This window comes from Varanus komodoensis, unplaced genomic scaffold (assembly GCF_004798865.1).
Source record: "Varanus komodoensis strain SLA01 unplaced genomic scaffold, ASM479886v1 scaffold1, whole genome shotgun sequence".
NCBI lineage: Eukaryota > Metazoa > Chordata > Lepidosauria > Squamata > Varanidae > Varanus > Varanus komodoensis.
In genome coordinates this window covers 128,472,628-128,499,554 of record NW_025335268.1, presented here as the reverse complement: position 1 = coordinate 128,499,554, position 26,927 = coordinate 128,472,628, and the positions used below count along the sequence as shown (strand labels likewise).

At 44.7% G+C, this 26,927-nt stretch overlaps 1 protein-coding gene across 2 annotated transcripts in view; it reads left to right on the top strand.

The window, feature by feature from the left end:
• PIK3C2B (phosphatidylinositol-4-phosphate 3-kinase catalytic subunit type 2 beta) overlaps window positions 1-26,927 on the top strand; it is a 106,524-nt gene that overhangs the window by 4,623 nt on the left and 74,974 nt on the right. The window lies entirely within an intron of this gene.

The following is a 26,927-nucleotide window of genomic DNA, read 5'->3' as shown; positions in this document are numbered from 1 at the left end:
ATCACATGCTAGTGACTGCATTGCATTGATATAGCCATATCGGTTCCTTTAGGGTGTATTAGTGTGGTATGTCACATTTACATGTATGTAAACATGCTTCCTCTTTTGCAGTAGTTAAGAACCACATTTTCAGGATTTTTCTGTGAGCCAAACATGGTGTGCTCATTTGGGGATGGGAAAGAACACACATTCTGTGAACTTGGGGCAAAATCAGGGTTTGATAGCCATGGTTGTTGTTGAATTGTTGGATATCTGATCTTGAACACCTATGCAAACTTGCCTGGTTTTTGTGCTTTTGCTCCAGAGAGGCAGCAGACCAAAATGCAGTGTGAATTGTCATGCACAGTCAGTCTGTTCTGCAGAACTGAAACTTTTGCATAACAAATGAAAGGTTGGGCAGAGGCTTAGGATGTGCCACATCAGGTAGTGTAGGAGCCAAAACACAGCTGTGCAGAGCAGCAGAGCTTGCAATTTCAGTTTCTGGCCAAGCAGTGATGAGATACATGAGTGTACTTCTGTTGCCCTCACATCTTTCAGGTCTGACTGTGATAGTCACTGGATGCATGGAACTAGCATATAAATGGGAGCTGCACATATGTGAGACGCTAACAATGTATGCTTCTATAACAGGGGTGCACATTTTTTCTGTCCTGAGAGCTGCATCCAGCATCACCTAGGGGGCCACATGCACACACCTCCCTGCCCCCTGAGGTTACTGGGTGGGGGTAAAAGCCTTTCCCATCCCCCAGAGACCATCACTGAGATCGCTGTTTCTCTCCTGCTATTAGCAGGGGGGAGCAGTGATCTCAGAAGCCAAGGGAAATTGGGTGGGATTCTGCTGGTTTTAGTAGCCTTGCCTCAGAGCTGTTTGTGGCCCAAGGGCCACAGGTTGTACACCCTTGCTTTATAGGTACCTGTTCTATAACCTAAGCAGGAATGTAACATTGGAAGAGTGCAAGTGTAAGAGAGGATGGAAAACTCTGTAGGAACTCCCTCCTTCTGCTAATGAAATTCAGTGTGCTGCCTCTCCAGGCCCTACTCCCTGAGTACAGCACAACATTGTTCTGATGGATGTTCAGCAACAACCCATTAACACAAGATCAGAGCCATTCCTCCCTTCTTGCTCCCACTTCCCCTCAAGTCCAGCTGTGGTCACACCTTTTCCTGTTTTCTGTGTTCTTTGCGTTCACTTCAGAGTTCTTGCTAGAAGGTTAAAAGCTGACATTCTGGGGAAATGATAGTGAAACAGGAGGCAGAGTCTTGTAATTGGATATGGCTTCTCCAGAAATTGAATGGAGGATGGGTAAGAGATTGGGTGAGACCAAGGTGGTCTCCAGGTGCATGATGCATGTCTGCAAGCGTGTCTTGAAGAAAATACAGTGATTAGTAGAAACCAACATGGATTTATAAAAAATATACTCCTGTCAGACTAATTTAATCTCATTTTTTGACTGGGTAACCTCCCAAATGGACAGAAGGAACACTGTGGACATAATCTACCTTGACTTTAGCAAAGCTTTCAGCATAGCACCCCATGTCCTTCTGATAAGAACATTAGCAAAAATTGGACTATATAGAAAAACTGTTAGGTGGATCCAAAATCCAAAAAAGAGTGCTCATCAACAGCACCTTCTCAAAGTAGTGGGTTGCTGCAGGGTTCAGTCCTGGGCCTAGTACTCTGTGACATCTTTATTAATAATTTAGATGAGGAAGTACAAGGAAAGATAATCACATTTGCAGACAGTAGAAAACTGGGTGGAATAATAAACACCCTAGATGACAGAATGAAGATCCAAGGCTGTCTTGATAAACTTGAACACTGGGCTGAAAGCAACAGAATGTGATTGAGAAAGGACAAGTTCAAGTCCTTCACCTAGGAAAAAGAAACCAAATGCATCAATACAAGATGGGAAATACATGGCTCAACAGAACTGAAAAAGAAAAAAGACCTCAGAGTAATTGTGAACAACAGGCTAATGATAGCCAACTATGAGCCAACAATGTGATGTGGCCCTCCAAACAGCAAATGCTATTTTGGAATGCATTAACAGAGGCATTACTTCCAAATCTTGAGTAGCAGAAGTTCCCTTATACTCCTCACTAGTAAGACCTCATCTGGAATAGTGTGTCCAGTTCTGGGCACTGAGATTTAAGAAAGATAAAGAAAAATTAGAAAGGGTCTAGAGGAGGGCAACAAAATGATCCAGGGCTTGCCCTATGAGGAGAGACTCAGAGAACTGGGTATGTTCAGCCTTGAGAAGAGAAGACTGAGGGAGGGGGGACATGATACCCCTCTATAAGTACCTCAAAGGCTGTCACAAAGAGGAAGGTCAAGATCTCTTCTCACTGATACCAGAGTATAGGACAGGGAATAATCAAGTCAAATTGTGACAACCCAGGTTCAGACTAGATACCAGGCAAGTTTCCTCACTGTCAGAGCAATATGACAGTGGAACCAGCTGCCTAGAGAGGTGGTGGGCACTCCCACACTAGAGACATTCAAAAAGAAAGTGGGCAGCCACCTGAGTGGCATGGTGTAAATTGGTGTCCTGCAACAGCAGGGGGTTGGACCTGATATCCTTCATGGCCCTTTCCAACTCTACTATTGAATGATTCTTTGATTCTGTGATGGCCCACCCAGTACGGCTGCACAGAGACATACCTAGAGGGGAGGACACCACCAACGCCAACACTGGCTGTCTTCTGTGGTCCTTGAATGTGTGTGCATTTTACAGTTTCACTGCAGTCTGTGCTGTAGGCGCTATCAGCACAAGCCTGAGTGCATAAAGCTGCCACTGCAGATCTCCATTGCATTGCTACCTGAGGCTATTTTTCAATTGTGTGCACCACCTCTAGCAGCAGCATAAATGTGTCCAGGGTTTTCCACCTACCATTCTGGTTTCTGCATAATTCTCCTGACACTGTCCCAGTGTTAATAGGGAGAAAGCAGAATGGTTGTTATGCCCCTGGCATGGGTTAAAGAGCAGCCTTCCTGGAGGTCACTATCTGTAGCAACAGCACACAGTTTCCTGGAAAAGCCATCAGACTGCAGAGGAGCACTGTGGAAAGAGTACCAGAGTGTGTAGCAGCCACACACTGTGTCCTCTCCAGGTCGTGGTCTTCAGTATCTGCTTGAGGGTGCTAGGTGCTGACACCATGCCTGGGTGAGAACTTTTGCCTTCGGCCAATGCGAGTTCAAGCTGTGTAGCATCACAGGGAGGTTCCCCCCACCCCCCACAGCTATGAGAGCTGAATGAGATAAAATTCGCAATGTAATTAAATGTTGGCTATATCTGCCGTGTTGTCTTGTACTTTGCACCGCTCCGTTCATTAACTTCACAAATGGACTGTGCTCATTTTCAGACGCTTTTTGCGCATCCCTCAGCTAAACTGCTTATTCACATCCAAGGAGATGATAATAACAAATACATGATCAGGCAGAAGACCGCTTCTTTCACAACATATGGTTCTATTCAGTGGAGAGAAAGGACCACCAAGCTGTAGATGTTGTGTTTGGAATAGCCAGGAATGAATTCCAGGTAGTATAGCACCAAGACTTTGTTGAGCTGAACTTGTTAAAGCTAGGAAATGAGAACTGATTTTCTAACACTGATTCTGGGGAGTGTGTAGAGGGGAGTATACACACTATAAGTGGAGTGCAGGTTATGTCCTCCACAAAATGGCATGTGAAGAACAGTAATATAAACCTCTGTGATATGAAGCATGCTTTATCTCAGCCTTCCCCAGGCTGGTGTCCTCCAGAGGTTTCCGACTACAACTCCAAGCACTATTCACCATGGCCCATGCTAGCTGATGCTGATGGGAATTGAAATCCAAAAGATCTCAAGTGCATCAGTTTGAGGAAGGCTGCTCTATCTGCTGCCTTACTTGTTTGTAAAACTTGAAACAAGTAAGGCACTGAATGCTCCTCTAAGCCCTGGTCCAATCTGGAGATGCCGCTAACGCACAAGACCCTTCTGCTTCAAACAGTGGCAGCGGACTTCTTGCCAGCTAAACTCATTCGGCTTGTGTGTCACAGTCGGGCACCTTGCACGCGGTGCATTCCTGCAGCACGCAGGTTCTCTTCTGGCAGCCTGTTCCCCCACATGGCAAACACCACTGGAACGAATTAATCATAACACCTACACAGCTCCTGGTTGTTGTTCTGGTACAAGTGAAAATAGGTGAGCATGCTTTACACAGCATGCCTAAGAGCAGCCACCGCAGGCTGCAGAGGAACAAGGGCAAAGGGTGCTGTGGAGGCTACCTGGTGTATTGTGCCACAGGCAGCTTCTGTGGGCAGCAGCCCACGTCAGACACGTGGAGGAGATGCACCGTGTAACTCGGTGTTAAGGAGTCACTGTTCATAGCAGTGTAGAAAGCACAAGACATGACACACTGGAAATATGGAAACAGAGTCAGCTCCCTGCTTTTGAGGGGCTTTGGGTAAGACATTCTTAGTGCCTGCTCCTTCACGACCTCTTGCCACCAGCTGCCATTGTTCTCATCCTTGTTCTCATCACTGCTACCACTTGCTTGCGTGATGCATAGATAGCCAGAAAGAAAGAAAAGACCCATCTGCAGCTGCTGCTTCTCACCATCACTATTGTCTGGGCAAGGGCAGGGGGCAGGTAGACAAACAGGTCACAGTGAAGAAGAGGAGAAGCGAGAGCAAGGGGATTTGGTCAGTAGGCCCCCACTGGAATGTGGGTCCTCAGTAGATGCCTGACCATGTTTGCCCTTGTTGCCAACCCTGCATGGAAGGGGCAGCAATATAGAATGAGGTGCAAAAGATGCTGATCAGATTTGCAGATGACATAAACATGGGTGGGAGAGCTAATACCCTGGAAGACAGAAACCAGATTCAAGGTGATCTTGATACAGGACACAGAATGATGGGCTCGAGTTGCAGGAAGCCAGATTCCAGCTGGACATCCAGAAAATCTTCCTGACTGTTATGGCAGTACAGCAATGTAACTAATAAGCTAGAGAGGTGGTGGGTTTTCCCACACTGGAGCCATTCAAGAGGCAGATGGAGAGCCATCTGTCAGGAATGCTTTAAGTTGGAGTCCTGCACTGAGCAAGAAGTTGGACCCAGTGGCCTTATAGGTCCCTTCCAACTCCACTGTTTTATGATTCTATGGCCCAGATTAGTTATAGTTGAATATCTCCCCACCCAGTTAGTAATCATGTGGCTGTATGGCTGAGAGCTGTGCTCTCCATCAGTCTTATCCCTGTGTTCAGGTGCCCCTACCTCAGGCAGTGGAACTCTGAATTGCACCTGTCCAATCCAAAGAGGTCTGCTACCTCCTTGAGTGGATACTCTGGAAAAGAGCGCCAGTCGCTTTCCTATTCTGGCATTTGCTGCAGTGAGAGGGCAGCAGCAGGGCTCCCCCAAACAGCCACCTTCTGGGAAACTATATTGGCCAAGGAAGCAGCTGGCACAGCTCTTCAGAAGGTTGGCCAGACCCCAGTGCTGCCTCTGTGGAAGGCCTTGCTCACACCTGGGAGAGGTGTCTCGGGAGACTGCGTGCACATTTGATGGTGGCATATTTGCTCTCAGGGGATGGAGAACTTGCCCTGAAGCGGCTTATGGGAAATAATAGGAAAGCAAGGCTAAGTTGATGTATTGTAGAAGTATGGATATATTTTAGTCGTATACTATATATCTTTCAGGACAGCCAAGTCGTGATCTGACTTCAGATCTATTCATTGTACCTTTTGGAGATGAGAAGGATGAAGTATCTCAGGATGTTCAGGAAGCGGTCATACACTGGCTAATGGCTGTCAGAATTGTACTCGGTTATAAACGGAAGCCAAAAGACATTCTATCAATAGCAAAACGGATGATGAGGGCTTGGAAACCGCTGTTGATGTTGACACTCACAAAAATTATTAAAAGAGAGGGAAGGCGGGGGAACAAATGTTTTCTTGAATGATAGACTATTGATGTTATATTTTGGAGTAAAAGTGCAGGATAAAGTGCAGTCCATTGGGACACTGTAAAGGGAAATTGATTAAAACTGCTTGGAATAATATCATGGTTGACTGTACAATTAAGATATGTAATCTGACAGGTTCTTGTGAAGTATAATATAAAATTGGAATGCTAAATGACCTTATCTAAATCTGTAGCAAAAAATGGGTCTCAAATCCATAATAAGGCCAAGTTTGGGATGTGTGAAATTCAAAGTCAGTGCACTGTCATTGAGTCTCCTTACCACCAATAGGTTAACCTAGACTTCGCCAACCTATTGCCTCTTCATGCTGGCTGAGAATGCTGGAAATTGCAATCCAACTTATCCAGGGAGCACTGAAGTGGAGATGGCTGGCCTAGGGAAAATCTTGTGAAAAGGCAGTCACATTGACAGGAACTGTGGGGCCAGCTTCCCTGACTCAAACAGGAAAGAGACTTGATCCCTCAATCCATGGATTTGAATTTGCATGCAATATAGACAGTTTTCTGATTATGAAAATCAAACACATTAATTGGACGCTTTCAAGTATGAAGTCTTTTGGGTTTGCTTGTGTCTCCAAGTTTGCACAAAATTTGGCTAAAAGGCTTTGGAGAACCATGCCTAGAAAGAAGAGTTTAACTTTCTCACATGTTCTGCCTTCCCTTCTTTTGCAAGTCTTAAGAATGCAGCAGAATCATTGTCATTGTTTTCTCCTCCTGCCCCTTCACATGAACCACAATTTAGAAGTTGTGCTCATCTCAGTGCAGATTAGAATAATATGATTTTTAAAGTGCAGCAGGTACATCTGGAAGAGACAGAGAAATGCTGCCACACTAGACTGATTCCCTGCTCGGAAGAAACCAGTCGAGTTCATCAAGGCTGTTAAATGACCGTATATGATACAGGCTCCATATCTGAATTTATCTGTATCTCTGGAGGTTTAACAGATTTGGAAGCATAGCGTTCTCATGGTTTCTGTGCTTCTAATACTTGCCTAGCGTACAGAAATACCGTAAGTGAAGCTTTTCATGGCGTAGAGAGGATGGGAAATGTATGCCAAATTTCTGCATGCAAGGCAGCTGCTAAAAGCACAGGACTCTGCCAGGACACAAAGTTGATATCCTATGGGGACCTCTAGGGCAGGTATAGGCAGTGATTTCCCTGGTGATTCGCCACCAGTCTCTGGCAGACTACTGAATGATTGTGAATGCGAGAACTGACCTTGAGCTGATCCAGTGAGGAGCTTCACACGTTCTTATGGGTAGGATGTATACTCAGAATCACTTAACACTGATTGGTTAAAAAAATTCTTACTATGTACCTTTGTTTTGTAAACTCAAAAGGGATTAATGAGCCATTGGGATTTTAATTTTTAAGCTTACTGAAATTACACCAGGGAAGATTGTAGTTAGCCCATCTTTGCTGTACAGACAATTTCCACTAGAAAAAGGGGTGGGGGTGGCACTGGAAGATATTTTTTCTGTTTTCTTGACAGTGAGAATGAGCAGGATTTTGTCTTTGAAAGTTGAGATGCCTAAGGTTCTGCCTTAGCAGGCTGTGCTGGAAAGTCATGCCCAAAGCATCCCCTGGTCTGGAACCAGTAAATTTCAGAATCAGGCCAAGCGTTGGGTCTCAGCAGGCAAAAGAACAAAGTAACAATAGGGAAGGCAAGGGCAGTGGCCAGAATAAGAACACATAGCAAGAATTCCAGGAATTTAGCAAGCCCAGAAGGTCAACTTTTTCCTGGCAGGGCTCCTATGCCCAGAGCTTGTGAAGGGTGTTGGAACTCTGGCTGAGCAGACAATTATGCAAACTATTTCTATTACCATGCTACCTGAGGTAAGAGCAAAACCTAGAATGCCTTGTGATTTTGCAAGGCTCGTGTGCTTTCCTGTAAAGTAGGTGTGAAGCCTCACTAGATCACAGGCATCTCACACTGCCTCTGACCTTGCTGGTCCCAAGATGAGCTGAGCTTTTCCTATTGCTTAGCAAAGAGTGGAGCAGGACTCAACAGTAAGGCCGTGTTGATGCTATTGTTACTGTTGTTACTGGTAGGTGCACTGAAGTCACCTGTCCCCAATTCTTTCCTGGATCCCCTTATCATAGCTACTGTCCTCACAGTGGCTGGGGCATTTGGGGGAGGTGGAGGGAAGGAATTTTACCAGCAGTAATATCTTGTTATTTGTCAAAATGCAGAGTATTGTGGAATGGCTTGGTCTTGAATAGGCAATTCAGACCTATTTGCTTTAGAAAAGGTCTGGTGATGAAAGAATTGAAGAAGAAAGCTGCTAGAACTAGTTCATTGATACTGATCAACAGATAGATACTTGAATTTCTGGAGTCTTCTGGGGGAGGGGTGGCTATGGAAATTGTCATGATGAGCACTTACAGTACTAATTACCCTACTAGAGAAGGACAGGCATAGGAAACAAAAAACAATAACAAAAGTTGAATGTCCAGTGTTAAGAACAGGGACTTTCCCTGATTGGGTTCAGACAACATGGTATCCCACACTCTAGGGCTGAATAGCTCGAAGCTCAGGTAACAGCAGCAGCGAGGAGCGCTTTCCTCCAGCTTCGGCCGATTCATCAGCTGCGCCCCTATCTGGAGTACGACAGCCTCGCAACAGTGGCTCATGCACTGGTGACTTCCCGTCTTGACTTCTGTAACGCGCTCTACGTGGGGCTGCCCTTGAAGACGGTCCGGATACTTCAGTTGGTTCAAAATAGAGCTGCCAGGCTGCTGACGGGAACTGGACGTTATGCTCACATGACTCCAGTTCTCCGTCAGCTTCACTGGCTTCCCATTGAAGTCCGGGCCCAATTCGAGGTGTTGGTGATGACCTATAAAGCCCTAAACGGCTTGGGTCCTGGTTACCTGAAGGAGCGCTTACGTCCATATATGCCCAGCTGCCCCTTGAGATCAGCAGGAGAGGCCCTCCTCCGGGAACCCTCAGTGAAGGAAATTAGGAGGGTGGCTACTCGGAGGAGGGCTTTCTCAGCGGTGGCGCCTAAGTTATGGAATGCGCTCCCCAGAGAGGTCCGCCTGGCGCCATCGTTATTTGTTTTTCGGCGCCAGGCGAAGACCTTTTTATTTATGCAGCATTTTAAATGTTAATATTATTGAATTTTATTCGGCCAGGGCGGCTTATTTTATTTTACTGTATATATTTTAATTGTCATTGTTTTAATGTATTTCGTATTCGATGTTGTAAGCCACCCCGAGGCCTTGGCAAGGGGCGGCATAGAAATGTTTTAATAAAAATAAAAATAAATAAATATGGGTTGAGTGAGGGTTGTTGTGAATTGTAAGTTGCTGTTGAGTTATCACCTGAATCCAGCCAAGATAAATCATAGTGAACAGCCCACAGTTCAGAACCCAGCAATAAACCATGGGTTCTGTTCATGGATTGTTCATGTTCCCAAGATATTAGTTTCACTACTGGGGGTGGAGGGAGAGTACCTGTACTCTTTTGTACCTTGGAACCACTCCAGAATCCATGGCTTGTTGTAGGTTCTGGAGTGGTTTTGAAGCCCCACCTCCCACTGTGCACCACACTGAGGTGGAAGAACTCAGGAAGCCACACGCCAGGAGGGTGATTAGGTAAATCCTGTGGCACGTGATGAGCACATGGGACCCAGGGAAAAGGAGCCACTGTGGCTTCTTTTCCACAGTGATTGTATGAACTCAGCCAATAATTCTTTGATTATTTGCCCCTAATAGTTTCCCCATCTTGGTTGGAATGCTGGAAGGGAGGAACAAGCTTGTTTCTTACTAAACAATGGGGAGAATATAGTCTGGATCTTTCTTTTAGCATCTCTGGAACTCTATATTATTTCTTTTCAAAAGTTGAGAACTTGGGCTAGCTAATGCCCTAAATTTAGCATCCCTCAATCTGTCACCCTAGGTTGTGCTGGCTGGAAAACCATGGGAATTGTAGTCCAACAGAGGACATCAGGTTTGATCCTAGGTAGATACCAAAAGACTTAGCTAAAAACTGGACAAAATCTGCTTATCAGGGCGATATAGCAAGTTTATTTAACCTTCATTTTCCCCTTGCTTTCAATCTCTCTCATGCTCAGCCCATTCCTTTTGTCAATGTCTCCACCAACCTTGCATCATTCCTGGAATGAGGTCCATCGAACCCCCATGATTTGGCACAACTCCAGCATTAGAGGGTTTCCTTTGCATCTCCTGGCTGTGCCTCTGTGCCTTCCTCCTAGCAGCCCTAGGGGCCCATCTCATCACCGCTTAGAGCCTTAGTTGAACATCTGCAAAGCTTTCCTCGGCATTCCCCCACAGTATGGTGATCATACAGGCAGATGTCATGACTTCCCACATCAAGTCATTTTTTTTCTTCACATCCTCATTCCCACTACCTCCCCATCTTCCTTTTGTATCTGTTGAAGAGATCTGGAGAACTTGAAAGCTTGCTTTTCCCTTGGTTGGCCTAATAAAGGTATTACACAAAGATGAATTTAGGAAGATTCTGAGATCCTTGTTGTAAAGGTAGGATGCAGGTACAGAGATACCGGCCATGTTCAAACTATACAAAAAGCCACTCTGCATAGATACCGTGGTTCACGTTTTTTACCATGACCTACTTTACACACAGTCAGGTAGTTTCTTCTTCATCATGGTTTCCATCTTCCTCGCTCAGTCCTCCCACATCTCCTATCAGTTACTCTGCCTGAAATTCAATCCCAAGGTGCATCATTCCCTGCCTGTATCATCTGCCTCTTCTTCATTGGTCCACATGTATTGGCTGAATGGCTGAAGCTGCTCACACGGTTGTTACTCTTTCCAGGGGGCTCTGTGGAAAGCATGATCCTTGGTTCAGGCAGCACGACAAGCCATGAGGGTACAGAGAATCCACAGAACAAACTTTTTAGTGTGGTTTCTGAAGCTTAAACTTACCACAGTGAAATACCACAACTCGGTTCCGATAACAAAATAGACCAACAATGGTAAAAAACCCATCAGGGCTTGTTGTGTTGTCTGAACCCAGCCACTGTTAGCTGAGAAGTGAGGAAAGAGTTCTTGCACTGAAAGCTGCAGCCCAGAGTCTTCAGCCTTACACGTTCTGCTTCTCCTGCTTCTGAATGGAAATAAAATAGAGTCCCTGCACAAAACATCTCTTCCTTCATTTCCCCAGGTTGGAAAATCTGGGAAGGCTCTGGTTTGATGACCCTGGGAGTTAGATGCCTCTCCAGATAGTAGCTGCCTGTGGCATATTGCTCTTTTAGAAGAATTGTAGAAACTCTTGTCTAGCAAACGGGGAAATAAAATTATCCAAGGCTTGTTCCGTGTTTTGCAGCTCTGACCAGTTGGTTAAATCCCAGGGCCAATGTCCAATGGTTGGGCCCTTCCCAAGGCCCACGCCCTAATGGGAGTCCATTAACAAGAGCCCTCTTGATGAGCTCCTCCTTAGCATTGCAGCCTGCCTCTTCATCTGCCTCTCGCCCAGACAGTGGTGGTGGTGAGAGGGAGGAGCATTTGCTCACTGGCTGTCAAACAAGTATGTGGTAGCAGTGATAAGAAAGAGGAAGTGGAGGAACTAGAGCAGCTGAGGACTGTGGCAGTGACAAAGTAGATTGACTGAGACAGGGGGCACACTGAACAGTACCAGTCAGAACATTCCCCAAGAAGCCCATCAAATCCTGGAGCCAGCACTGATGAAGACCCATGTCCTGAGGTTTATCTCGATGCATGTGTATCACCAACAATGGGCATGGCATGGTGTTGGAAGCCAGCCTGATTCCTTCAGCAAGCCCCAGTTCAGATTCAGCACTGCCCCATTGGTGACCGTTGTCAGCTTCCACCTCTCGTGGTAGACAGGCTAGGGAGGATCCTTCAGTTCAGGTTTGATAAACTTGGGAGTCCATGCTTTCCCAGACAGTGACAGCTAAATCTGAAGAGTTGTGTCTCCCTGGCCTGCAGCTCTTCCCCTCTGCAGGTCGCTAAACCTGTGCTGCATCTCCCCCCACCCCGGCCCATGCCTGCCTGTTTCTGCACTCAGCTGCTCCTGGAGCCATTCTCACCCACTGTCCTTTTCTCTGCCCCAGGGGTTGGGTGGGGGTGGGGGGCTAGGAGAGCAAGCTTGGCTGTGAATTCCCACAGACTTCAGCACAATCTTTCTGCTTGACTTCTCTTGTCTGTCCCAAGAGCTGAGCAGGTGGTGTTCAGCTGCCGCAGACAGAAGAGCACACGGGCCACAGACAGTTCACATTTGGGCTGCCGTAACCCCTAAAGTGTGTGTGGATGCATGTCCCTGGTGCCAGATGGGTCGCCTCCCCCCACCCCGGCACTGTTTGTGTTGCATCCCTCTTTGCATGAGGTTTCCTGCAGTTATAATCAGAAACTCAAGGGGTGGGAGGGGTGGAGGCAGAGTAGCTGCATTAGATACCCTTCTGAATTTGCTGTGCTTTCTTTCTTTTTTGGGGGGGAGGGGGAGGGCAGTAATCTCTGTGCATCTGTCCAGCATCCCGTTATAATCCCTAGCAAAGATGTCGTGATTGCATTACCCCCAAAGTAGCAGGTGCAGCCAGTACAGCTCTAAAACAAAGGTCTGTTGATGGAAAAGTGAAATTATTGGTAATCTTTCAAAATTACAATACTAACTGCTGCTGGATTAAGCCTGTCTGGATAGCTGAATAAACCTAAAGCAATGGCAGATCTGAAAAGCTTATAAGAAGAGAAGCTTCAATATGTTTGGAGGTTCCCTGGAAATATTTTGAAACAGATAGTTCCAACATTAAAAAAATACATGTAGCACTTTATAGACCTACAGGTTTCCACAAAAGCTACAACTAATGTAATACCATAAAACATCCCTCATTTAAGTCTTATTAAAATGCAATAAACTCTGATAAGAGAAGCAAAACATGAACCTACACTAGCCTTTCTCAACCTGGTGCTATCCAGGTGTGATGGACTCCAGCTCCCATCTTCCCAGCAGGCAAGGACTGTTCTCTGTAAATTAGGAGAACACTTGGCCATCCTGTCTATTGCTGTACATGCAGGACACTGAGGGTTTGCAGGCTAATACACACAACCATCTAGAGTTGCCAAGACTACATTCCTATCTCATGTCCTTGACTACCCTCTGTGGAAGAACAGGGCCAATGCTTCCCTATTCGGTTCTCAACCATCTTACCTTTTGTACAATTTCTCTGTTTCCTGTTTTCCACATTTTCTCCCCACTTGGACTTGTGGAAGGGCTCCCTAACAGATGTGTATGATGTATTCGCATTTTAAATGTTTAGATATGGCCTTAAAATATCTTGGCAATATCCTTAAAGCCAAAAGAGTGTTGTGTAAAACCTCCTGTGGGCCTATTGATCTAATTTACTGTTCTTCGGGAGTGTGTTTTTGTGTACACCTTTGTCACTCCATTCCCCAGCTTATAGGTGAGGAGAACAGCCCAACTCACAAACTTTGCCATTGCTTGTTACGTGCTCTCCGCCCCCCCCCCCCACCCGGTGAAGTGCTCAGTTTCACTTTGCTGTTGTACTACATTGACAGTTAAGAATCAAGAAACCACAGTGCGGGATGTAAGTTGAATCAGTTTGCATAAGGCACGCTAGCGTAAGCACACAAAAGTACAATTTGTTTCATTAACTCTTGGTGCTCATCTCTCCAACTTCAGTTCCAGATAACGAGATTTTTGGGGCAGGTTCTCACACATAAAGGCAATCCAGAATATGGGTTGATTATGGCTTGTTGTTTAACCACTGCTGTTGTTAAGTTTGAACCTTGTGCTATGCTTTGACCATGGGTTGTTAACCATGAACAGCCCTGGAACTGAACCTATGGTTCGCTGTTGGGTTGTGAACTCTGGGTTGCAATTACATGTGAACCATGCCATTGAGGCTATTGCACAGAGACAGAGAGATAAAGCATCAATAATTGCTTTTCAGAATGTCTCATAAATTATGGGCAGAAGGAAACACTGCCCACATAGTGGTGCAGCTAAGTTAACTCTGGACATACAGGAGAGGTGGACAGCCTTGTTGTTTCACTTTGGATGTGAAACAGTCAACTAATATTTCTCTTCTCTCAGCAACCCATCCCTTCACTCCTGTTCCACACTTTGCAACCACTTCTAAATTCCTGTGAGGTTGAAGCTACAAAAAACCTGTCTGCCAACTCTGATTTAAAAGAAAGTGCTCTGTGCACGTGTCATTTCATTCCAGCGTACCTAAATCATTGTACCATCTTGACTACAGGAATCTAGTAGAGTTTGCTTCCATTGCCCTATTAAAAGCATCTTATTTTAAAGAAAGGAGAATATTGTTCATGTGGGTATTCACTTCTTCCAGTACAACTCTGACTACATATATTCCAGCTAACTCCTGTCTATAATGCTTTTGAGAACGATAAGGAAGGATGCTGTATCAACTGGTGTCAGCGCAGGTGGTCCCTGGCATACCCATGCTGGGCAGAGTGTTAGAGCCACGCTGCCCCCATTCTTTGCCATTGTCTGGGTGATCACTGGGACAGGGCCTAGGCTGCAGGGGTCTGGAATTCAGCCTTGAGGCCGGGCTCCCGCAGGTCATTGCATAAGCTATGTGGGAAGATATAATATCAGTCCGTCTTGCTATGCTCATACCTTCCTGATGCTTTTCTGAGTCTTCTGCAGGTACAAAGTCCACATTTTTTTTTTCTGTGGGTGGATGGGGATTAGCTAAAAGGAGATGCTTAAATCTGACTTACTGTGATACTTGTGCTATAGCTCTTCCAATGTGGAGACGTTCCACAAAGAGTTGTGGCCAATTGACTCCCTAGAGCATGTGCCAATCTCAAAAAATTGCTCAAGAATATGTTTGGGAGTTTGTTTGTTTGTTTGTTTGTTTGTTTAAAGGTTTTATATATCATCCTTCACTAAAAGTCCCAGGATGGTAGCACAACAAAGTAAAAGTTAAGTATCAGGCAACACATTTCAAATAAAACCCCATCTTAAAACACTTTAATACTTTAAAAAATTGGGAAAATAAAAGGTTTTGGCCTGCTGCCGCAATGAAAAAAGTGTCGGCACCAGGCGCACCCCTCTGGGAAGCATATTCCATAACTGGGGTGCCACCACAGAGAAGGCCCTGCTCTGGATAGCCACTGTTCTGATCTCCTTCAAACAGGGCTCCTGAAGAAGGACCTTTGACCCAGATCTTAGGGGGCGGGCAGGTATATATGGAGCAGTTGATAATGCTTTGCATGACACAAAAGCCTTCCCCAACTTATTGTCCTTCAGATGTGTTGGACTACAACTCCCATCATTTCTAGCCATGCTGGGAGTTACAGTTAAGCTCATCTGCAGAAGACCAGGTTGCAGAAGGCTGAGTTACATTATCCTGTCAGATATAGGTATGAAGTGGTTCTGGGCAGAGCCAATTTCTTGCTTCTGTTTGTTATCCAAAGCACACGTATCCCTCTGTTTCTACGATAATGTTAGGTGATTTCAGTATAGCCGCAGTTGCCTTGTGAGGCTGGGCAGACTTAGTTTTTCCAGGGTAAAGCAGTGGCATTAAGGCTGCAGTGCTCTGCAGGCTTGCTCAGAATGACTCTCCTTGAAATCAGTTGAGTAATCAGTTGAAATCAGTTGAAACTTGAGTAAATATGCGTAGGATTGTGCTGCATGTTGCAAGGCGTGAGGTGCTCAGAATGTCTGCCAAGGTCAGCAAAATGGTTGTGTTGCTCTTTGAACACTCTGTCCCTTGTTTGGGACTGTCCTCCTTCAGCCCTACCTGTGCAAGGAAAAGACCATTTGCTGGACTGTTTAGTCACCACCACAGGAAAGCTGCCTTGTTGGTGCTCGTACACCAGAAGCTGGCTTCATTACTTTTCCTGTGCAGATGGTAGTCATGCAGTCATCTTTTTACTGAGAAAGCTCAGGGGCCCTGAAAGCAACTCTTCTTTCCATGGCTCCATATCAAGTAGCTAAAGCAGAGGCAGAATGCTGGAGCTCAATACATGGAAAGTTTCCAGATAAACATGTAACAGGCTGCTTGCAATTGGAGTAAGAGCAACCAGAAAGCCACCACACTGGCTTTCATGTGGCTTCCAGTTCATCTTTGATTTTTTGCTGCTGCCCACATGCTCGCAACTCTTACGGCCTTCCACAGGAGTCAGACAGAGCTGTGTTTCCCTACCATTTGCAGCCAGACTGGATTGCAAGCCTGCTTGGGTTTTCCAAGGGACTCAGGCATCACATCTGTTTTTCATATGAAGCCCTCTTATTTCTAGTCTAGTGTTATTTACTGTAGCTGGCAATAGCCTTGCAGGGACTCAGGCACAGCTCGTGCAACCTGGTCATATAAGTGGAGATGCCCGGCATTGAACCTGGGTCATTTTGCATGCTGACCATGTACTCTCTGGTCCCATTTACCCTCAAGGAGAGTTCTTGTGATTGCTTGATTAGATCATTCATTCATTCATTATCTGACATGAACACCTGATGAACCATGCATAAGAACAAGGTATAAGTCAATTCTTGCCATGAGATTCCTGGAGAAAAATCTGTCTCCCAAGGGATGATGGCAGTTGTGTGAATCCACCTTGAAAAGCTGGAAGGGCTGTTCTTTAAGGTTTTTAGGGGGAACCCACAGGAAACCTTCAGCTATGGTCTGTTCCTCTTACATTGAGAAGATGGCCACAGATTCTTATAGAGATCGTCTCTTGTTGCTTAATTTGATGATGCCAGGGGAGACATTCTGATTGGAGTGATTTCCTTAAGGACATGAAACTCTTGCAGTAATTTAAACCATCTGTTCAGATATTGGCACAGCAAAAGCTGAATGTATCCCAGAAACATTGTATAAGGCAGCTTTCCCCTTTTCTTTCTGTAGCCACGATCTCTTTTCCACAGTGTTTGGTGCTACCTTAAATAAAATTTTTGTATTTGCATGTACCTTGGCATAAAAAATCAAGAACTTCAGTGTATGTAAGGTTCCCAAGCCAGATTCATTACCAGCATTATTTACATACTGCAGGGGTAGATTCCAATAAGCAACGGAAGATCATTGCTGATAATAAATTAACAAGCACATTGCTACTCATACCAAGTGAAGTCCATTGTTGCTAACATATGTACCAAAACCTGCAAAACGAAATGATGTGTTACATGTTACTGCAAATGGCTGGAAATTATCTCTTAGGTTAGCCCTTGCCTCACTATCATCATTTGGCACCCCCACAGTGTAATTACTCTTTTAAAAAAACTTCATTGGCAATGGGGGAGGCGTTTTTAAGTCCTAAATGTAGCAAGGGGGTGGGACTGGAAATAGGGCAAATTCCATCTCTCTGGTGAGTGATCGCAGATCTGTGCTGACTGACGGCATCTCTGGGGCCTGGGGAAAGTATCCTCCCCAGCCATCGCTGAAGATGCTGGCGCTTGAACCAGGGGCCACCTGAATGCAAAGCATGTGCCCTGCTCCCTCTGCTATACCTCTCTTTAGGCACACCAAAGTTCACGCAGTTGATTTCCAACTCGGACTACGTATCACACCTGCTCGGAAACTGCACATGGACAGCAACTCCTTTTTCACAGACATCTTTTGGGCAAGGTGCCAAGGATGAGGCCGTGTGTGAAGGGGATGGGTTTGGCATGGAGCAGGCAGACCCCCTGAGAGAACATGCTGATTAAAAGCAAGCGAGCAAAACACTGCACGAGTCAGGAAAGTAGTAGCCATTAGCCAGGACGCTCTGCAGGTAATTCTGCATCTTGCCTTTTGCAGACTGAGCTCGCGTACACGCTCATTGGATTTCTTCTGTTAGCTTCATTCCTGCTCACTGCCACAGTGACTTGGTTTAAGCCCATTCTTGCTGCTGTACTGACATCCATTTGCTGCTAGCAATAACAGCTTTTCATTGACTTGAGGTAGGAGCAGAAAATGGTTGGTTTCCAGACCCAAAAGCTACTTACACATAGCCTTTCTAAAAAGACACTGTGGAAGTTCTGTGCTTTTCTAGATTTGCAAGTTGTAGATTATTAGTAATAGATGATTAAGACTGTGAAGAATCCCATGCTCAAATTGTTGCTAAGTCATAAAGTTCACAGGGTGGCCTTGATTCACACAGATCTCTCAGCCTAATGTACTTCATGGAATGTAGGAAGATCTAGATCAACCTTCCCAGTGCATATTCTGGGAAGACTAACATCTTGGCATAAAAAAATCACAATATTCTGGACTTCAACACCCATCAGCCCCAACCAGCATAGCCAGTGGTTGAGAATCCTGGGGGCTGTAGTCCAAAATGTGCAGAAGGCACCAGGTGGGAAAGCCTACACTAGATGGGCTATTTGTCTACCTTGTGAATTTTGTCTACCCTCCTTTTGCCAGGGATTAAGCTGGGCCTTCTGTGTGCAGAGCATGTGCTCTGTGATTGTTGAATGGCTTTTTGGCTGGTCAGTTTTGCCCTAATTGCCTCCAGCAGGACTCAGACCTTCATCATCCATTGCCAACCAGTTTTCTGTCTCAGAAACATATTAGAGTTCCTCTTCCCAGCACATCCATTCATTCTATAGAGAAAAGCCAACTGAACTGGCAGATGACTCCTTAACCTTTGGTTAGGGACCCTATTTGAGGCAATGTCTGAGAACTGGTTATGGATCCAGGGCAGGCCATATGGCACCTTCAGTTTACCTCCAACGCTAGGCCGCCAGTCTTACCCAGCATCTGCTGCCTGAGGCAGATTCCTCACTCTTATCTAATGATTGGCCTCTAGATAAGAATCAAGGTTAGGGAGTGCTTATCCTGCTCTATTTTTCAGTGACTTACTACAGCAACTCTGCAAGTGTTGATACACTGGCTTGAAAAAATGTGGCTTTAGGGCAGAAAAGCCCAATGGCATGGTGCAACAATACGCAATGATCTTGGTGTCCTTCTAGACAAAGTTTTTATTGTGCAATTGACCTGCCGAGGTCATATACAACCGTCTTGTTTTCACCCAGCACTTCTTCCATTTTCCTCTTCCCACCATCCAACACACGCACACGCGTGCGCGCGCGCGCGCGCACACACACACACACACACAGTCTGTTATGGAGGGCAAGATGGAAGTGCTGCACAGTGTCTTTTGGCTAATTGCACCAAGAGTCATCCATCTGCAAGCTGGTTTCTCAGACAAAGAACAAGCATTGTGCCAGAATGCTCCTTTCCCCCCTTCCATCCGTCCATCCGTCCGTCCTTCTCTCTTTTACCTTAATAATTTTATCTTCCCTCTATTTCTGATTTTGTTAAACAAGTTCCTATTATGTCTGAACTGGGAAACAGTGGTTTTGACTCTAAGAACAAACCAGAATTGCAGTCCATGGCTTGACCCTAGCTTGAAAGACAAGATGTTAGTCAAAACATGATGCACAATTTCCCAGTTTGGATGTGACAGCATGGTCTGGTTTAATAATCTTCAGTACTATTGCATTAAGGCGGAAGAGCAAAGGGAGGAAGGGAGGGTAGGAAGACTTATTTGGGCAGAATGGTTTACCAGACTAAGAGTAGTAGTAGACCATTCCTTGTTGAACAAAATTTTGAATTGATGGTTTGCAGTGTGGCTGATCTATAATTAATAAACATTCCCAATATTTCTTATTTTGGTGCCAGGAGAGATTGTGACTAAAATTCAGAGAAAGGAACCAAGGACTAAATGGACTTCCTAGGCATGACTCCCTTTTCATACTTCCGAAACGGGTGGGTCATACTGGACAGGATGTCTTCTCATTGAAATCTTTTCCTGCTTCTCTCTATACAAACAAGGTCTGCAATGATTCAGTGTCCCTCAGTAAAAGAAGAATGAAACTTACCAGAGGAAGTGGGGAGTACAGAAGTAATCTGATGAGAGTTGCTACCATTTGGATAAAAATACAGTCAGGAAAGTGTCAATCTGTACTCAGGCGGTGGCATTTCACCAGATTGCCTTTTCAGTTGTATATGAATTGCTGCTTTTTTACCTATTTTGTGCCTAAGAATGGAGCCAAATCCAGCATGCCAGTTTTCCTGCTTTGAGAGGGGCATCAAAAGGTTAATAATGTTGCCAGCATACATGGAGAGCACCATCCTATATGGCAACTATTTTTGTGTGGTAGGCAAAAGTCAACCCAATCCAGTGGTGCAGTTAGGGTTGGACTTGGGACCCAAGCCCAAGACTAACCCCCAACTAATCCCCTTGTAGACTCATGTGATAAGGACATTGGAGCAGCAGAAGCAACTTCTCTCTCTCTCTCTCTCTCTCTCTCTCTCTCTCTCTCTGTATGAATGAATGAATGAAAGTAAATTTATTCTTGCAGTCATAATGGTGCTATTACTTAAGTCAGTTTAACATGTGAAACTGCATATGCTCTGTGTATTTCTTTCTGATCATATTTATATATTGCTGCAATGGTACAGAAAGCGCAGAATAGGTGGGGTAAAAAGAAACATAAGCTGCATGCTTTACAAAAACCTGAAGACTTTGAGTCCCCTGTCACTGGCAAAAATAATAAAAAATTAAGTCCAGGGTCTAAAATTGCACCACCGGTCGAATCTCATACGTCCTGGGTGCACAATGGGACAGAGTGCCTGTTTAGATGTAACAAAAGGCCCCTTTGGCACTAGTCTGCTCAACAGCTTAGTAGGAGCAGGGCCGCCAAAAGGCCTGCCCTGCCTTTGTTGCTTGCAGCTTGGGAGCCTTGGCCGGGATCCAAGGTCAGCCCAGGCAGACCTCTCCCCATGAGGGGAGGAAGGGGTAGGTCTGACTGGCCACCCAAGCAGCTGTTTCACACTAATGCTATCAGTCAGTGGAAAATCTGATACACAACTAGAAGAAAGAGTGCAAGTGCAAACCATAACCATGTGTATGCATGAAAAAACATTTGCACATACTCCTTGTTTCTCCGTCTTGCCTTTGTTATCCTGGAAGTTCTGTATCCCATGTTCAATCTCCACTCAAGGATTGATACCATTTAGGTGCATCTGTACACAAACACAAATGAACTGTCTCAAATAAGAGAGGAATAAGTACGCCAGCTGTGCTGTGCTGAGGTATACCTTGCACGACAGCCTCCCCCATCCAGTTTCCTCCAGATGTGTTGGATTATTTCACCCATCTTGCCCAGCTAGTCTTGGAGCACAGTGTTGGGGAAGGAGAATATATAACAGTGTGCTCTGAGGAAGATCTTTTCCAAGATTGCTGGCCACATGTTTGTGTACAGGTTAGGCTAAAATTTGGGTCTGTAATCAATTGAGGTTTCTACTTTGCCTCACAATATGCCACCTAAATCTGCCATTCCTTTACCTGTAAGATGGGAATTTTCAGCAGAAATGAGCAGAACCTCTCTTGTTGCCAGTCCAAGTCTTCCCTGGATCTGATCTATTGAACTAAGAGAGGCATAAGTTAATTATGACTAATATGTTAGTCATGTCAGTGGGTCTATTCTAAGTAAGGCAAACATCAGATACAAGCCTTTGGTACTTGATCATGCTATCACCACCTTTTTCATGTAAAGCAGTGAGCACAAGGCTTTGAGAAGAAGAGACAGATTGCTGGCTCTTATGTGTAACCAGAAGTTAACTGCTCTTTTTACCATCTTTTTTATTTCAATTGAACTAAAATAACAAATCCGTCTAAACAAGTGGGGAATTTCCTTTCAGTGGACTATTTGAAGATGTGCTTGCAAAATGTACAGATAGGAGCCAAGCTCTCCCTGGTCTGAATGACAGCAGATGCTGCCTTATACCAGCTCAGAGTATTTGCCCATCTGGTCCAATAGTTTTTACTCTGATTGGCATAACTCTTCATGGTCTCGTATCACTTGCTCCCTCTTCCCATGGAGATGCCAGGACCTGAACCTGGGACCTGAACTTTCAGTTGATGTACTCTACACTATGGACTCTTCCTTGATACCATTCCCTGCCTCTGGTAGTCTTCAGCCTTTTTTGGACTGTAATTCACCTTTAACTCACAGTTTTTGTGAGTCCAATTCAAGATGCTAATTTTGACCTATAAAACTATACACAGCTCAGGACTGCAATACTTGACAAAGCAGCCCTGCCAGAATTGAACCCATTGGTACACTACAGTCATCTTCTAAGCTCCTCTTCCACCTACCTCCTTCAAGGGAGGCTCAAAGTAGCAACTAGGAAGAGGGCCTTCTTGGTGGTATCCTCCTAATTACGGAATAATCTCCCAACAAGACCTGCCTGAAGCCAATGTTGTTCTGTTTTAAATGCCTTCTTCTCTCGGACATTTGGCAGCGTATGATGAAGTTTGAATCAGGTCTTGATTTTTTCTTCCTGTTGATTGTTTAAATTTGATGTTAGGCAGATGTGTTCCTCTCTTTGTGTATTGTGTTTTTTTATGTGAGTATGCCTACCATTTTTATAATGAGTTTCTGTGTAAACCTCAGAGTGTCTGGGCTACTGGATGGCACAGGAATGTAATACATGAAATATGTATATGGATGAAGTTGTTCCGGTGTGGCTCTCCTTAAGTCAAGCTGCAACGCAGTAGCCCAGGGGCAGGAAACTTCTGGCACCTGCCACTTCCTGATCTGAAGGCAACCTGGAGCATGGCCAAGAAGAGAGAGGAATCCCTTGTAAAAGGAAGTAACAGGAGTTCATCTACATGATACTCTTCCCCACTCCCATGTAGTGGGTCTTCTGGTCGAGGCCGCTCCTCCTTGATGTCATCCAGCCTGCCAGGTCCCTGCCATGGCAGTTGTGCATCCCAGGTCACCAATCAACCAATATTTCAGAACGGATTCTCTCAGCCATTGCAGAAGTTTTGGACTACACCTCTCATTACCCTCAGCCAGCGTGCCCATTGACCTCTGCCGACTGGACAGGATGGAGCCTGTAGCTCAACACATCTGGAGGGCCATAGTTAGGGAAAACTGGCTTAGGGCAGCCCATTTATACCTTCAGCCTGATGGTGGGTGTTCTGAAGAGAAGCTTTGGGAATCCACGAGATCACAGGTTCAAGAATCAGACTTTTGCAAAGAACCCATTTCTAGTCTCATTTTTCTCTGCTATCCCAACCACGCACTTGGGATATGTGACCGCACTTTTCATCTGGACCTGCCGTGTTTAATGCTACTTTTATTATTGGTTGCTGTCATTAGCACCACCTTGCTTGTTGTGGTAGAACTGTGGGTTCCCTCCGGTCCATGTGTAGCTATTTCCCTGCCTTTTATTAGCACAATGTTGAGTGATTTCTGCCAGCCCCCCCTTTCCATGCAAATCACAGCAAGCTGCTTTGGTGAAGCAGAGTATTATTAATTAAATGCCTGGAGCACAGATTGATGGCATATTGGAAGGGGGACTAAGGAGGCTGCAGTCTCACTGATGTGAGCAAAATAGGCCACCTCTACAAATCCCCAGCCAGGCTTCCAGTGAAGTGTTTTGAAGCTGTCCTTCAGTATCTTTGGCTCAGTTTACATTAGCAGGAATGAACAGGAACTACTGCTAGATCCTCATGGAATATTACCTGATGAGATTTTTTTCTCTCATTTTCAGATAAATGTATTTATGTGGTCTTTTTTATTTATTTTGGAAATTTCTTGCCTGCTTTATTATAAAATAGTCCCAAAGACAGGGTGCTAGAAATTCAGTTCAGTACAATAATACAACAGTAACAAAAGCATAATAAAACAGGGGGAGATAGTAATGGATAAATAGCAGTTTACATGATGGGACAAAAAAAGCAGGTGGACGAAGCAAAGCCTGGGCAAACAAATACGTCTTTAGCTGGTGCTGACAGCTTGTAAAACTGGTGCCACCTGAAAAGGGACAGAGTTCCACCTTTGGCGTACCTGTATTGAATGTTCCCTCTTTTGGGTTGCCACATGTTGAACTCCAGGCAAATGTGACTCTATCAGGAGGGCATCTCCACCCAGTCTTAATATCTGGGTAGGTGGATCAGGGAGAGAATGTACCATTCCTTTATTAAAGTTTTATTATGGCCTTTCTCCAAAGAGCTCAGACTGGTACCCCCCTCACAAAACCCTGAAAAAGAAAAAGAGACTGACCCCTGCCCTAGGAGTGCCAGGTGGCCTACTTTACATGGGGCAGTCATCTCTTTGAAAGTGTCCTTTATTTGAAGACGTGGCACCATCCAGGTCAGGTTGAAATATAAATAGCCATCAGAAGGAAGAGCAGGAAGGGACCTTGAAGTTGCCCATCCACCTAGACAGCAGATTGAATGCACACACAGGTCATTTTACCCCTCTGTGGAAAGATGTGTTTCTATTTAAATTGTAGCTATTATTTCTACATTTACATCTCTGTATATGAATTAACATATGCAAATATTGTACAAGACAGGGCAAGATCTTGTCCTCTTTTTTAGTGATGCGAAGTGGCCACTGTTGTCCAAAACAGCCATTACTCCTCATACTTCTGAGATCGGAAGTGCATTAAGTGCTGCCTAGGATATATCTAGATAGAATTTTTGGATTTCTGCATGTCTCTTCCACAGAGCTGACATTCACGGACCACACAGAATTTGTGCTGGTTTCCCTGCTGGTCTAGACAGGAGATGCAAGGTATTGCAAGCAACATGAACTCCTTAGAGCAATGCTGCACAAAATCCTACATAATCTTGGTGCTCCATTAAAAAATAAAAGCATTTCTTTGTGCACCTAGATTTTTAGCACAGAAATAGTGCAGAAGGTTTTTACTAGTAAAAAAATGTATTATTAGCCATGAAGAGGATGTCATGGATAAATGCAGCAATGAAGTATTGGGCCATTAAGCTTTCAAAAAGGTAATCACTTAGGTGATCTCTGAGAATAATTACATCATTCTGATTATAAACGTTCAGGAACAGCTTACAAAGTGGAGGGCCTTTAAAAATGAGTGGAGGGCTTTTGGTGAATTGATTCTCACCAAAAAATACTAGTGATATTTCTCTTTCATTTTTCGGTTGTTCAGCAGACCTACACATTATTACTGAAAGAACCAAATTAAATATATGGCAAAACTAAATTGACTTATTTTTAATGAGCTGTTAGGAGTGTACAGGCATTGTGTAAAAAAGGAAAACCTCTTTTCAATCGATAGACATTCAATAGCGGTTCAACACAGCTGCTGCATGGGAACTGGCTGCCAACTGGGTCTCTGGTGCTGAGGAGGTGGAGACCCAAAAGAGAAGCATAAACTGGTGCTGGCTGGTGTCAGCATAAACATCCCCCAACATATGACATATGATATGTTGGGGCATTTGGGGGGTTTGCACTGGAGGAAGGGATTAACCTTCCTCATGCACTTTTTTCCAGTCCTGCTTGGGCCTCTCAAGAACCTCCTTTTTACAATTTTAGAAAGATATGGGCAGCTGGAAAAGTCACGTGTCATTTGGCCCTTGTTCTTCTTGATGTTGAAGAACACATGCAAATAGCTTCAATCATTCAGATATATGCATTGAGAGCAGGAAGTAATGTCATTAATGGAAAAGAGGGTGGTTGGTACCAGCTGGGGAACCTCTGGCCCATGGGTCAAGTTTGGCTTGCCACACTGACCCCTTTGGATAGTGCAGTGTTAGCTGAGAGTCCTCCTTGCCTCTGTTAAGTTCTAGTAATTTTCTTACGTGCATGAATAAGGTATGGACAACATATTCTGTTTTTTCTTGAAGATATGGAATAGAACATACTTCTATCTTAGAGTATATTGCTAAGGATCCACTGTTGTGTTCCCTAGAAATATACCGAATTAGATACACCCAGTTGTACGGCAAAACAGTGCTCAGGCCTTCTCTTGTAGGACTGTAGAGTCAGTAATGCTGCCAACAACTCCCATGGCTCCTCTGCTCCTTGTGATCTCTTATTTCGCTTTGGGAGCTCCACTTCATTTGCTTTGTTAGCCAAGAGACAGAGATGATTTTTCCATGGAGCAGCCTTACTGGCCTAGCTGGCACGGATCTCACAGTCTGTGCTTTACTTCAGCAAGTAGGATTCCAGTGAAGAAGATCTGTCAGCAGAGTGGAATCTGGCTGCCATTCAGAACTCTGTGGTCATAGCAATTTATATGTTTTGAACTGAGGCCAATGAGGAAGTGTGGCTTTCCCCCATCATCTTTCCATTTATGAATTATGAAAGGCGGAGCATGTCCTAGACTGAAATCGTGTGTGTTCCAGTAATTCGTGATCCAGCTGTCAATTTGGATAACAGTCTGCTTTGACAGTCGTTAAAGGTTATCTGTAGCGCATTCTGTGCATACATAATTGCAAGTAATGTCAGTAATACCTTAGTATTATTGTATTGGAAATTTGGTTGCAGATTTGATAGATGTGATAATTAGTACCTATTTTTGTGATATTTCCATCATTTAGTATTGTATGTAATTTTTGTGCAGGGCCCTTGGTAACTCTCTCTCTCTCTCTCTTATCTATATTTTTTTTAAAAAATTAAAAAAGAAAGCTCAGACTTGAGATATTCTAACAGGTCAATTACAAGATAAGGAAGTCATGGATGTTAGCTGATTTATATCCTGATGATATGACATGACATGTACAGTTAGCATCTTTTGGGGAAGTGGGATTAGCGTCCTTCCTGCTGGCTCTGCCATCTACCATTAAGAACTTTAGAGGATTGCTGATGCTTTGCACATGCGCAGAATCTGTTCAGAAGAGAGTGGGCTGGATAGGAACAAAAGCAGCAGGCATGGTATCAATCCCCCACAAAGGATTTTTTAACACCACACATAGCTAAACTATAGAAGCTCCAGAAATAGTGATGGTCACCAACTTGGATGGTTCTGGAAGAGGAGTATTAGACAGATTCATGAGGAATATGGCTGTGAGTGGCTACTAGTCCTGATGGCTCTGTGCTGGAGGCTACCTACTGGATTAGAGGTAGCATGCCTCTGAATACCAGTTGCTCGGGAATGCCAGCGCAAGAGGGTTATTGCCTCATATCCTGCTCATGGGCTTCCCTAGGCATCTGGTTGACTGCTGTGAGCACGCTTCATTTGTTAGACCTCCTACCTGACCCAGCAGGAACTTCATATG